At 37.1% G+C, this 14,615-nt stretch overlaps 1 pseudogene; it reads left to right on the top strand.

Annotated features, from left to right (window-relative positions):
• LOC107013553 overlaps positions 1 to 13,723 on the top strand; it is a 36,118-nt pseudogene extending 22,395 nt beyond the window's left edge.
• Positions 13,724 to 14,615: the final 892 nt, after the last annotated feature.

Raw genomic sequence — 14,615 nt, 5'->3', positions numbered from 1 at the left:
TATATATATTTATTTATTTATTTATATATTATGCTCAGGAAACCTGAACTATTGCAACAGGTTGGGAAAAACTTTACATTTATATAGATTGGTTACAATTGAAAATCAAAATGCTGCAATATCAATTCAAATCGTTGCCATAATATATAAAAAAAATTGTTTCCATAAGAACAATCTATTGCAACATACTCTATCGCAACGGTTGCTAACAGTTCCCACAACCCCCTAATGCAACAATTGTAAACCGTTACAACTGGTAAATATTATAGTGCCTATAGATAGATGAAAAACTGTTGCAATAGAGGTTCCTATCGCAACGCTTTTAGGAACCGTGACATTAACTGTTGCAATAGAGCTATGGTTACGCGAGTAGATGAGACAGTTGCAAAACTGTGGCTGTAGAACTCAGGCAACGGTTTTAGGTATGTTAGGTTGTGGAGCCTGATTAATATTTGATTCACTGTCATATATTAACCAAAGATACTCTGAATTATTAATATATATACCCACCGCCGTGGAAGTTCACTCACGGGGTGTTACCACGAAATATTGGTTTCTCTCTTTCTCTCTCTAGATCTCTCATCTCTTTCCTTTGAAAGTTCTTGTATTCTTCATTCATCAAGTGTGCGTGTGTGGATTCGATCCTAACAACTGGTATCAGAGCTAAGGAGATTCAACACGATCACTTAAGATTGATAGTTCGAAGCTTGGAATCAAGAAGTTTGATGCATCCGATTTCAGTTTCTTGAAGATGCAGATCGAAGATTATCTATACCTGAAAGATCTTCACGAACCGTTGACCGGGGTAAAGCCGAAATCCATGACAGAGGAGAAGTGGAAGCTCAAGGATCGCCAGGCTCTAGGGTTGATCCGGTTGACTTTGTCAAGAAACGTGGCGTTCAACATCGTGAAGGAGAAAACTATGTCCGATCTGTTGAAGGCACTGTCAAACATGTATGAAAACCATCGGCGATGAAAAAGGTATATTTGATGCGTAGGTTGTTCAATTTACAGATGTCTGAGAATGGATCTGTTTCTGATCATATAAATGAGTTCAATATGATTGTGAGTCAACTCAATTCTGTGGACATTAATTTCAAAGATGAAATTAAGGCGTTGATTTTGATGTCATCTCTGCCCGAGTCTTGGGATACTGTTGTTGTTGCGATTAGCAGTTCCCATGGATCTGAGAAACGAAAGTTTGATGAAATCTGCGATGTTGTCCTTAGCGAAAGTATTCCAAAAAAAAAGAAGTAGGAGATTCATCGAGCAGTGCTCTCAGCGTTGACCGAAGGGGGAGAAGTAAGACGAAAGGCCAAAATCAACATGGTCGATCAAAATCAAAGAATCGAGGAAAATCTCCAAACAGATCAAACCTGACTTGTTGGAACTGTGGAGAAAAAGGGCACTTTCGGACGAGCTGTACAAAGCCAAAGAAGACACAGAATTAGAAATCTGGAGATGACAATGATTCTGTAAATTCAGCAGAGGACATTGGGGATGCTCTAATCGTCAGTGTGAATAGCCCGGTTGAATCATCAACAAAGAGATTTATCGCAAGGAATGAGTTAATATATTCCATTCGGTGGGGGATATTTAATATGATTTCGATGTAACTCTCACCCATAGCATGTAAGAAATCCATGGTAGTGATGAAATTATCGTGAACTGTATATATAGGCATTCCCCTCTTTTTCATATTTTTGATCATATTAAATGCTATAATAGCATCTTTCTGATGAATAAAATTCACAAAAATTGCTGATGTAGTCTTTTTTCGATCACGTTCGGGTGTGGGAACATGTAGTGTTACCTGACGTCTTTTCTTGCTTTGATGTTTTGGATTCTGGTATATCTTTCCATCGTCTCCAAGCAAGGAGTTGTTCCAAAATTTCAAATCTGGAAATTTTGGAAAGGTGTATCTTGCTGACAATAAAGCCTTAGAGATTGAATGAAAGGGGAATGTTTTCATAAAGACCACCTCGGGAAACCAGTGGACATTGGAGGATGTCAGATATATTCCTGGGCTCAAGAAAAATCTGATCTCTATTGGTCAGTTGGATAGCACGGGATATGCAGCAGAGTTTGGGAAAGGTTCGTGGAAGATTGTGAAAGATGCTATGGTAGTAGCTCATGGCACCAAATCTGGAACCTTTTACACCACTGTAGGGTGTATTAATATGGCCGTTGTTGCTGAAGGTGCTTCCGGTTCATGTCTGTGGCACAACAGACTTGGACACATAAGTGCTAAAGGAATGAAGATGTTGGTTGCAAAACGAGCATTAGATGGTCTGAAGTCTGTTGATATGGGTCTTTGCTAGAGCTGCGTTTTGGGAAAACAGAAAATTGTAAGCTTCACAAAGACTCCTAGAGATCCAAAAAAAGTGCGGTTGGAAATGGTCCATACAGATGTTTGGGCACCATCTCCAGTATCATCACTTGGAGGATCCACATTCTATGTTACCTTCATTGATGATTCCAACAGGAAGGTATGGGTTTACTTCTTGAAGCATAAGTCAGATGTGTTTGCAACTTTCAAGAAGTGGAAAGTTAAATTTGAGAATCAGACTGGTTTGAAAGTCAAATGCCTAAGGTCTGATAATGGAGGAGAGTATGAAAAATCAGAGTTCAAGGCATTCTGTGCAGCTGACAGAATCGGATTGATGAGAACAGTTCTTGGTAAGGCAAGGCAGAATGGGCAGAATGGAATTGCTGAGAGAATGAAAAGAACATTGAATGAGCGTGCAAGGAGTATGATGATACATTCTGGGATGCATAAAACATTTTGGGCAGATGTTGTGAGCACAACTGCATACTTGATCAACAGGGGACCATCAGTTCCTTTAGGGTTCAAGATTCCAGAGGAGGTGTGGACAGGAAAAGAACTCAAGTACTCACCCTTGAGGACTTTCGGTTGCACTGCTTATGTTCATGTTGATCCAGAAAAGAGAGACAAGCTTGATGCCAAGGTTGTGAAGTGTTACTTCATAGGATATGGTTCTGATTTGTTTAGTTACAAGTTTTGGGATGACAAGAACAGAAAGATCCTGAGACATTGTGACGTGACATTTGATGAGTCTGTCCTCTAAAAGGACAGAGAGCAGAAGGTTCTAGAGATTACAAAGCAAGTGGGAGTTGAGGTTGAGTTGGAGAAGAGTAACCCCATAGATGTCGAAGCAGATACTCAACCAAATCCTACTGAAGAATCTTAAGTGGAGCAAGTTACACATGAGCAGGTGTTAAGGAGATCATCCAGAACCATCAGGGCACCAGATAGGTATTCACCTTCATTACACTATCTATTGCTGACTGATGAGGGGGAACCAGAGTCTTTTGATGAGGTCCTAAAGGTGGAGGATTCGATCAAGTGGGAGCAAGCCATGGATGATGAGATGAGGTGACTTGAGAAGAACGACACATGGGTGTTGACTGAGTTATCTGCAGGGAAGAGAGCTTTGCTGAACAAGTGGCTATTCAGAATCAAGAGTGAACTAAGTCTCATTTAGTGGGTAATGGATATTCACAAAGAAAAGGTATTGATTATGCTAAAATATTTTCTCCTGTTGTGAAGTTAACCTCTATTCGAATTCTGTTGAGTATTGTTGCATCGGAGAATTTGCATCTAGAGCAATTGGATGTCAAAACAACGTTTTTACATGGAGATCGGGCCAAAGAGATATATATGCATCAACCGGAAGGATTTTTGGTTCCAGGCAAGGAACAAATGGTGTGCAAGCTCACCAGGAGCTTATATGGACTAAAACAAGCACCAAGGCAGTGGTACAAGAAGTTTGACTCCTTCATGACAAAGAGTGGATTCTGCAAAGCTGAAAAGGATCCTTGTTGTTACTTCAAGAAATACACTGATTCATATGTCTTTCTACTCTTCTATGTGGATGATATGTTGATTGCATGATGTAGTATAAGGGATATTAACAATCTGAAGACAAGGTTGTCTGCAGCGTTTGAGATTAAAGATTTGGGTCCAGCGAAGTAGATTTTAGGGATGAAGATTTCTCGGGATAGATCTGTTGGTACTTTAATTCTGTCTCAGGAGTTGTACATTGAGAAGGTGTTGAGCAGATTCAGGGTTAATGATCCTAAACCCAGGACTACTCCATGGGAAAATCACTTTAAATTGTCAAAGGAGCAGTCACCAAAGACAGCCGAGGAGCGTGAGCATATGTCACTTGTTCCATATGCTTCTGCAGTTGGGAGTTTGATGTATGCTATGGTCTGCACTAGACCTGATATAGCACATGCAGTGGGAGTTGTTAGCAGGTACATGGCAAACCCGGGGAAAGAGCATTAAGAAGCTGTGAAGTGGCTTCTGAGATATTTGAGAGGTACATCCAGTACTTTACTTTGATTTGGCAAAGGCAAGGTGACTATAGGGTTTTGTTGATGCTGATCTTGGTGGGGATGTGGACTCGAGAAAGAGTACATCTGGGTACATTTACACCATAGGTGGAACAACAGTGAGTTGATGTCCAGGCTTCAGAAGTGTGTTTCTCTTTCATCTACTGAAGCTAAATATGTGGCAATAGCAGAAGCTGGGAAGGAGATTATATGGCTAGCAGATTATATGGAGGAATTGGGCAAGAAGCAGAGCGAGAAGATTCTTTACTCAGATAGCCAGAGTGCCATACAGTTGGTAAAAAATCCAGTCAATCATTCAAATACAAAGCACATTAGAATGTGGTACCATTTCACTCCCAGGGCAGTGGAGGATGGTGATATGTGCTTGGAGAATATAGAGGGTGGAAAGAACCCGACAGACATGTTGACGAAATGTGTTAATGTTGGGAAACTTGGGTTATGCAAAATCTCGGTTGGTCTTCTGTAGTTGTTGCTATAGATGTTGTGCAGTGCGGTAAAGATGTTGATGATGAAGAGATTTTTTTTGAGAATTTATATTTTGGATGAATGAATCAGTCTCCAAGTGGGAGAATTTTTAGGTTGTGAAGCCTGATTTACTATTTGATGTACTGAATCAGTCTCCAAATTTTAGGCTGTACTATTTATTCTCCATTTATTCTCTGTAACCAAAAGTACTATGAATTATTAATATATATACCCACCGCCGTGGATGTTTACTCATGGGGTGTTACCATGAAATATTTTTTTCTCTCTTTCTCTCTCTAGATCTCTCATCTCTTTCTCTTGAAAGTTCTTGTGTTCATCAATCATCAAGTGTGTGTGTGTGGATTCGATACTAACAAGGTCCTATTGCAACACATATTAGATTGTGTCTGTAACATACCTAGATTACGAAAAATCTTTTTATCTGATTTTATTATAAAGTATATTTTACGTGGTAGGGTCGTCATTGTCCTGAAAATGTATTGGTATGATTACTAGTTTGACGCCCTTAGATTTTTAGCTCAAGATAAAGCAAACATATAATTAGCCATGAGAAAACGTAGGTTTCCGAAAATATATGCAAACAAATTTAAATGACATAATACATAAATATGACACTTAACTTGGCTGCGACGAACAACAATGCCCTCCAACTTTTAGGGTGCACAAATAGACACTTAAACTTGTATAAAATAGAACAAGTACACACACATATCCTATATACACATATGACATCACATAGAACACAAAATTGTCATGTAGCGTGTCATGTAGGAGGAATGCATCTATTTGTTTAATTTTATACAAGTTTAAGTGTCTACTTATGCACACACAGAGTTAAAAGTCATAGTTGTCAGGTGACACCAAGTTAAGGTCATGTTTATGTTATTTGAATGATTGAAAAGTCACTAAGTTATTGTCAGTATTTTTAAGGAAAATGCACAAGTACCCCCTCAACCTATGTCCGAAATCGCAGAGACACACTTATACTATACTAATATCCTATTACCCCCTTGAACTTATTTTATAAGTAATTTTCTACCCCTTTTTGACCTACGTGGCACAAGCTTGAAAAAAAGAGTCAACCATTGTTGGTCCCTCAAGAGAGTGCCACGTAGGCCAAAAAGGGGTAGAAAATTGTCAATGAAATAATTTCAGGTGGGGTAATACGACCTTAGTATAGTATAAGTGTGTCTCTGAGATTTCGGACATCGGTTGAGGGGGTACTTGTGCATTATACCATAGTTTTAGGAGCCTTTTACGTATGCAGTTTATTAGGATTACGAGTCCTTAATTAAATGCAGTTAATAAATTGGCAGGTCATCAGATAGTGCCCCATTTTCTCTCTTAGTTTGTTGTTTTTTCAAGTGCTATTTAAAATCTAGTACACTAATTTTCAGAGAAATGCGAAATTCTCAAGTTTCTCTATGCTTTTGTTCTTATTATATTATCTTTATTTATCTATTGTGCCAAAAAAATTTGTATCAGAGCTTAAATCCATGTTAGAATCCATATTTTTATCAATAAGGGATATTGGTAAAGTAACAGAAAAAAATAGTGAAATATTGTGAGATCTTTTTTTAAGAAAGCAAAAAAAAATCCTATGGCAGGGAACGACACAGCAACATCGTAGTAGCCCATGATTCCAATATCCATAGGGGAGAATTATCAATTTTGGAGTTTTGAGATGAAATCTCTTTTCAAGTTTCAAGAACTGTGGGATATAGTTGAACTGGAATTCCGAAAGGGAATGCAAACCAATTGAGAGAACATCGAAAAAGATACTCAAAACCTCTTTTCATGATTCAGTAAACTCATTATGATGATATTTTTCCTCGCATATCAACATCGGAGACCTCTAAACAGGAAAGGGAGAGCCTCGAACATGAATACTTTAGTGATGACAAGGTAATTATTGTCAAATTACAAAATCCCCTACGTGATTTTAAAACATTGTTGATGAATCAAAATGAATCTGTGCAAGATTATTTGTCTATAACATCTGCTTTTGTTAATAGGATAAGGTCATATCGTGAAAACAGTGATAGTAAAATGGTTGTGTCTAAAGTATTGAGAACCACCAAATTTGAGCATGTTGTTACTGCATTTGAGGAATCTAAGTAACTATTATTCTTTTGATGAATAAATGAGTTTCTTGATATCTCATGAATATAGGCTAAATACGTCCCATGAGAAAGTTCAAGAGAAAGCATTCCAGGTAAAGAGTAAGTTTTCTTACAAGGGAAAAACAAAAATACTCGATAGGTAGAGGACATGGCAGAGGGAATATTCATGGAAGAGGTCATGGTGGTGGTAGAGGTACAAACTAGGTTGGTGAATCACAACAATGCAAAATCACAATTCTATGTCAACGCTTCAAAAAATTTAGCCATAAAGAAGTTAATTGTTGGACGAAGTAGAAAGACAAGCAGAAGGACGCCAATTTCACTCAAAATGTGGACGAAGAAAGTAATTTATTTATGACTAATTCCCCACTAACTGAAAGTGCTAATGTTGTGTGGTTCATTGATAGCAGATGCTCTATTCACATGTCAAGTTTGAAGTCCCTATTTAGAGATCTTGATGAGTTACATAAAAATGAGATGCGACTAGGAGATGACAAAAAAGTGTACGTTGAAGCGAAATGTATTGTTGATATTAAAAATGTCCAAGCTAATGTGAAACTTTTATGTGACGTGCAATATGTTCACACTTTTGCTCACAACCTTTTAAGTGTTGGCCAATTGATGACTAGTGGATAATCAATTGTGTTTGATGATCAAGCATGTGATACTAAAGATAAGAAATTAGGACACACTATATGTAACATCCCGTATCCAAAACAGACCTGAAATCAATCTTTCAAAAATTTGTAGGTGTAAACGACGGTCACTATCGATGGAGCCTAGTATGATCTATCGCCCGTACTGTGCATCCATCGTTTGCCACTGAAACTCTCCCAAAACTCAGCCCTGAAAATCGATGAAGTGTCAAACCACGGACAGACCTACGATTTGTACATCAGACTACGGTCCGTGTTCTGTGTCCGTCGATTGAGACTCAAAGTTATCCAACCTTTGACATGAACTACGGATAACCAAAACAGGCCTTATTTGTTCTACGGTCCGTAGGTCTGATCATAGGTGATGTTCAGCAGTTAGTTAGGTGGGATTTCTCATACGGTCAACTTCAACTGGTCATAATTTTTATCACAAAATGAATTAAGTGTCCCATGACCTATTATATGATAGATAATTGAATTGTCTTTCCATAGCCACAAAGTTTGCTAAAATCCGACCTTCGAGTAAAATGTTATCCCCATTTTAGTGAAGACCTGTCGAGTAGAACCAAATGACGGACCGTCAATTAACGATGGCCCGTCACTCAAGGTCGTTGATTGGTCCGACAATAAAATTTTCAAGGGTCTTCGGTCTTTCCTATTTCATTTAACCCCTAAGATACGTCTTTTAAGACCTAAATCATGAGATTTTAGTCATTTTAACCCTAGAAACGTAACAAGAACTTACCTAAGTCAAAATCATAAATCAAAACTTAGAAAATAAGATGCAAGAAAGGAGAAAAAGGTCAAGAACCCTAGTTCAAGAATACAACAAAGATCCATCAGTTCCAGCCCCAAAATCTAAAGATTTCTCCGTGGATTTCATTACCAAGTATATGGAATTTCACTAGTGGGTTCCTTTTACCCATTGGGTCCCTAGTTTTCAGTCCGATTCTTGATTCCCTTATCATGATTAGACCTAGGGTGTCTAGAACTTCAACAGAATATGATGAATTACTTATTTATATGTTCCAAATCAGATTGCCATGTTATTACTCATATTATCATATGAATTTCAGAACCCTAACTATGTATTTTCTTTAGTTCTTGAATTACATATGGAAGTTCAGATGTTTCAGTTATTCAGTTATACATGCATTAGTTATTAATGCATCATTATCATATTAATTGTTGCATTCTCAGTTTGCATGTTCAGTTTTGAGCTATCCAGTTGTTACAGAATACAGTCACAATATGTTAACCACTTAATTCATTGGGAGTAGCATAATACTGAGTTGGACTGGGTTAAACATACCCAAATAGTCCCAGAACTGCTAGCCAAGTAGGTTTTAGTCCCCTCTATGGGAATCAGTTTAGTGATCACGCTAGCATATCTTCATACCTCTAGCAGGGTATGTTGGGTCCCCTCGATGGGGCGTATACATCATACTCCACATTTAGTTCATATGATTTTATTATCGGTTATTAGTAGCTCTCACAGTTCATTCAGTCTCTATTGCATTGAACATACTTACAGTTCAGTTAGTATTCAGTCTCATCATGTTATGAATTTTGTCCATTGGATCAAGTTAACTCAGAATTCAGTAAATTATGTCCAGAACATTATACTTGCTTTTGAGCTTGTTCAGCTATGTTTTATTTCAACTTTACTCTATCCTGCATGCTCGGTACCTTTCAAGTACTGACGCATACGTGCGCTGCATCTTCTTGTGATGTAGGTTCATATTCTCAGCATCCAGATCACGCTTACATCGATTCCCGATATCCAGTTCAACATAATCAGTGGTGAGTCTTCATTCTCCAATGACAATAGTCATGAGTTCATTTCAGTATTTTAGTCCTTTGGCTTAACTTTTTGCTAGACTTAGCTGGGGCTTGTCCCAGCATTTTTACTCAGTTAGAGGCCATTTTCAGACATAGTTAGTTTCAACTTAGTATTGAGTTAATAACTTCTTTGTATTAAACTCATCAGTTTTAGCATATGAGTATTCCCCATCTTGTCATCTTTATTATGATTTAGCTTCTGCATGAGTTTATTATCTTTAGTATGCTCATGATCATGCCAGCAGGGTTAGCATGGGATCACTTGTGGTCCTAGGTCCCGTGTTCGCGTCTCGGGGGTAGCTCGAGGTGTGACACCATATCTCATGTATCTATGACTAAAAGAAAATGTTTCCCCTTGATATTCAAGTTGTTGAAAATATTTCCTTAGTTGTCAAATGAAAGAATGAGACTAATATGTGGCATTTACGTTATGGGCATTTAATGTTAATGGGTTGAAACTTTTGGTTAAAAAAATATGTGTTTATTGATTTTCCAAAAATCAATGAACTTTACTTGTGTGATTTATGGGAAGCAAGCCAAGAAATCCGGTAGAAAAATTATGGAGGGCTACAACTTGTCATGAACTTGTGCATTCTAATGTCAGATCTGGGGAGCACCCCCTAGACGTAACTAGCGTCGTCGTCCTCTTTGAGGACTAAGAATAGCCTCTTAGCCTACATCATTACATTCATAGGTTAAAAATGCAGAAAATTTAAAACTTTTCGTTAACTTCTACATTGAGGTTTACATAAACCTTTACATACACATAATATTTATATCGACTATACATACACTCTTCGTATAGGAAGATTACATAGTATTCTACTTTTATTGCACAGACACACACACACACACACACACACACACACATATATATATAAGATACGATATTGTCTTAAAACGGATTTCTCATAGAATAACCATCTAAACAAGAGTTTAAAAATTGGGCATAACCCATACATCAATGATAGAATAAACATATTGGCTATTACAACAAACATCTCTAATGAAAAGGAAAGACCATAGAAGCCTTAAAACTAAAACAACATTAGTGGCTTGATAATGGCATGGTCCTCGGAAAGTGAGGACCTACCGAAACACATGGAAAATGTCCAAGTAGTCTTCAATGGCCTTCAACTAAGGTCAACGGTCGGATCCTACAATTTGTAGAAAACATAAACATGGGGTTAGTAGACATTTGTACTAAGTATGAATATATACACATAAACAAGTAAAATCGTGCTAAAGAGGACATTTGTTCAAAACATGATAATTTACTTTGAAAAACCTTATGCACATGCAAGAGCCCATATAAACCAATTAACTCATAAATCTTAAGTAAGGGTCATATACAACACAAGACCAACATCATCAAATATAGACAAGTCGATACATATAAGAGTTCATAATATCATAACATAATCAAGACCCTTACCACAACCCATCATTTAGCCTACAAGTGCAATGATCAAGTAAAGCCCCAAAACGTTACTCAATCAAGTAAACCAAATAAAGGACCATAAGCAAAGCCTAACTTCACATAACATAGCATCAAGAGTAATCATCATCACATTTAGCAATATAGACCAATAGCATGTCCATAAATGAAACAAACAACATATAGAATCATCAACATGTAAAGTCATCATATTCATAGCATATACATTATATGACCACAAGAACAACCTCCTAAGGATCCCCTCAAGGAAAACTAGTGCAAGGCATAGGTAGAGTCCCACACTCCTACCCAGGCTAAGTCAAACCTTTCAAGTCACCCTAGTTAGTGTATAGTCCATTACTTCATTTTAATTTCGGGAACACTTTCCTTAACCGACATAGACTACAAGAGCTAAGTGTGGAATTCGGTGTTGTAAAATCTTACACCGATGGAAGGTGGTTTACCGTAAAAAGTAGTACAAACATAACATCTAGGTGGATCCACTAGCTAGTATTCCTATGGTGGAAATATAGTTTATGGAGCTTGGGGGCTGTCATGGAAACATCACTTTATGACCTTTTTGGACTATGAGGCTATCCACCCCGTGATGACTATGGTTAACCCTACCTTCCCTCCTTGGGAAGGCGTCACCCCTCATCTACAAGATCACTCAGTGTTAAGCTAGAGTCCCTTTTTAAATGTCTTTATTTATAAATCATAATCTTAGTTTATGTCATAGGGTCTAATACCTTGTATACTCATTGTCATTAGCTCATTAGGAATATAATTGAATGAGAATACCCTTTTATGGCAACCCTCATAGGTGAGATTAGCATAACATCATCTTGATGTCATAATAAGGCATATGAGTACTTCATAACCAACCTTATATAATTTCATCTTAAACATAAACTCACAATCACATTGTCAAGACATTTTCATTCAACATCATACCAACACTACTTAGGCTAATCACAAGTCATGCTTCAATTAAACTACATCATAAATCACAAGCCATCAAAATTGAAGTAAATGTTAGGATCATAAAGACTTGCTCAATCTCATTAAATAGCCATAATAATGGTCTTACCATGAACCAACCAATTACATCCAACAATAGGTGTAGTAACATCAATCAATAGTATTTAACACAAGAACTAGGTCAATTCCACCATCACTATCCAATTAACATCAATTCATAACCTAGGGTTAGAAGAAGTAGGATTCATCATGAATTAATCAAGAATTAGATCCAATATAAATAATACATTACCATAGGTAGTCCATTAATGGATTCGAATAGATAAAATAAGTCTAATGATCAATTCATACTTCAATTCCCATCAATATATAATCAAAACCAAAGATTTGGGGAATTGGGGAAAGGAACATGATCTACATGAAATTCAATCAATTAATATCAATTAACCATTAATTATACCTAATTAGTCATAAGTAATCACAATTAATCAATATAAATCATCAATTTGGAGTTTAGAAGAAAAACCCATTAGAAATGGAAAAACCTTGGAATTGGGTGTTTTCTAAATCAACTTTGAAAGGACCTGTTGGGGAAAGGAATCCTAAGAGTGAAGAACCCATACCTTAATGAAGATTAATCCATGAAATTGAAGTTAAACCCTAGTGAAATTGGTCTTATTCTTCAAACTTTCTTCTTCCTTCAATGGATGATAAATAGAGAGAGAAAGTAGAGATAGGTGAGAGCTCTTGGGTTTTGATTTAGGGATTTGATTTGAGTGAGTAAATGTGAGGGAAAACTGATAGAAAATCAATATATACAACCCCCATGAAATACCCAAAAGACCCCTAACTTAAGTTTACCCTTTAATGAAGTCAAACTTCAAATCCAAATTTCAGATTTTCGTCAGGGAACAAGTCCGCGACGAGGAGATGTATCCCGCATGATTTTCTAAATTAATTTTCAAGACAGTGAATCCCTCTACCTCCCCGCAATGCAAACTTGATTTTTAACCAAAAGCCATCCAAGTCCGCGATGCGTACTCACTCCCTCTATGTGTATTTTGGCTGCTGCCTAGGCAACTTGCCAAGCCAAGTTTGGGGTCCCTTCGTGGACCCCTAGGGCGACCCTTGGGGGGTCGTACCTGGAAATTTTAACTCTATATACTAGTTTTACCTATTTAAAGTCATTTTAAAAGTTTTAAACCTCATACGAAACCTCTAAAGCTTCCTGAAAACTAAGGACGTTTCACTAGTTAAATTAAACTAGCTTCCGGACGTCATGAACGTTTCTTTGACGTGTTGACTCTCAAAGTTTTTGGATGACTTATAAACATTATTTTACGTCTTAAAACAGTATCTAAAACCCTAAAAACTTGTGTTAAGCTCTACATTAGGTCTTGGACTTTCGGAGTGTTACAACTAACTTGTGTGGGCCAATGAATAGAATCCCTCGGTGGAAGTCTGTATTTTTTTATGTTTACTGATGATTACAACCGTTTTAGATAGGATTATTTCTTGAAATTTAAATCATATACCTTTGAGAATTTCAAGAAATTTATAGCATTAACGGAGAATCAAAGAGGCAAGAAGATAAAATCACTGTGTATTGATAGAGATAGCGAATTCTTGTCTAAAGAATTTAATGTATTTTGTGATGAGTTCTCTGCAGGGAACTTACAGCACCATACACACCGGATCAGAATAGTGATGTCGAACGAAAGAACCGGACGGTAGTGGAAATGGTTAGAAGCTATCTGAAAGCAAAGGGTTTACCAGATTACTTTTGGAGAGAATTCGTTAAAATCGCTATTTATTAAATGGCTAGAAGCTCGTTGAAAGCAAATGGCCTACCAGATTACGTTTGGGGAGAAGTTGTTGCTACCATTGTTTATCTTCTGAACATTCTCTCCAACAAAAGTTGTTCGGAACACGACACGTCTTGAAGCTTAGAATGGTAAGAAAACACAGATAAGCCACTTAAGAATTTTTGAATAGCATATGCTTTGGTTAATTTTCATTCAAAGCTTGATGAAATATCTGAAAATGTATTTTCGTTAGCTATAGTCTTCAATCCAAAGTATATTGTCTATATAATTTCATAAGTGTTAAAGTGATCATAAGTAGAAATGTTGTATTAATTGAGGATGCCTTTTGAAACTATAATTCACGGAATTTGAGATCAAATTGTATCTATTGATGAAGAACCTGCAACAACAGATCCTACTCGTGGAAACTTGCCTAGTGCACCAACAACAACTGCAGCACTTGACGAGTCTTCTGATGAGCCAATTCCACTAAGACGATCAACAAGAGAAAAGAAACCAAATCCCAGATCTAACAATGTAAATGTTTCTTGTCAACTTGCTTTGCTTGTTCAGATCACGTTTGTTATGAAGAAACAGCAAAAAAAGTCATAACAGAAGAATAATATGGTAGAAATTAGTGCAGTGCAGATGGGAGCATTCAAAAGAATAAAGCTCGTCTCGTGGAAAAAGGATATTCACAACAACAAGGTATAGATTTTGAAGAAACTTTTTCTCCTGCTGCACGATTTGAAACAGTGAGAGTTGTTTTATCTTTAGTGCGCAGTTGTGTTTGCCCCTGTATCAATTTGATGTGAAATTCGCTTTTTTGAATGGTGATCTATAAGAAGAGGTTTATGTTTCAAAACCTAAGGGTTGTCTTATTAATGGCCATCAGAACAAAGTC

This window comes from Solanum pennellii, chromosome 3 (assembly GCF_001406875.1).
Source record: "Solanum pennellii chromosome 3, SPENNV200".
NCBI lineage: Eukaryota > Viridiplantae > Streptophyta > Magnoliopsida > Solanales > Solanaceae > Solanum > Solanum pennellii.
The sequence above is the reverse complement of the archived record's forward strand: the minus strand, read 5'-3'. Positions and strand labels throughout refer to the sequence as shown.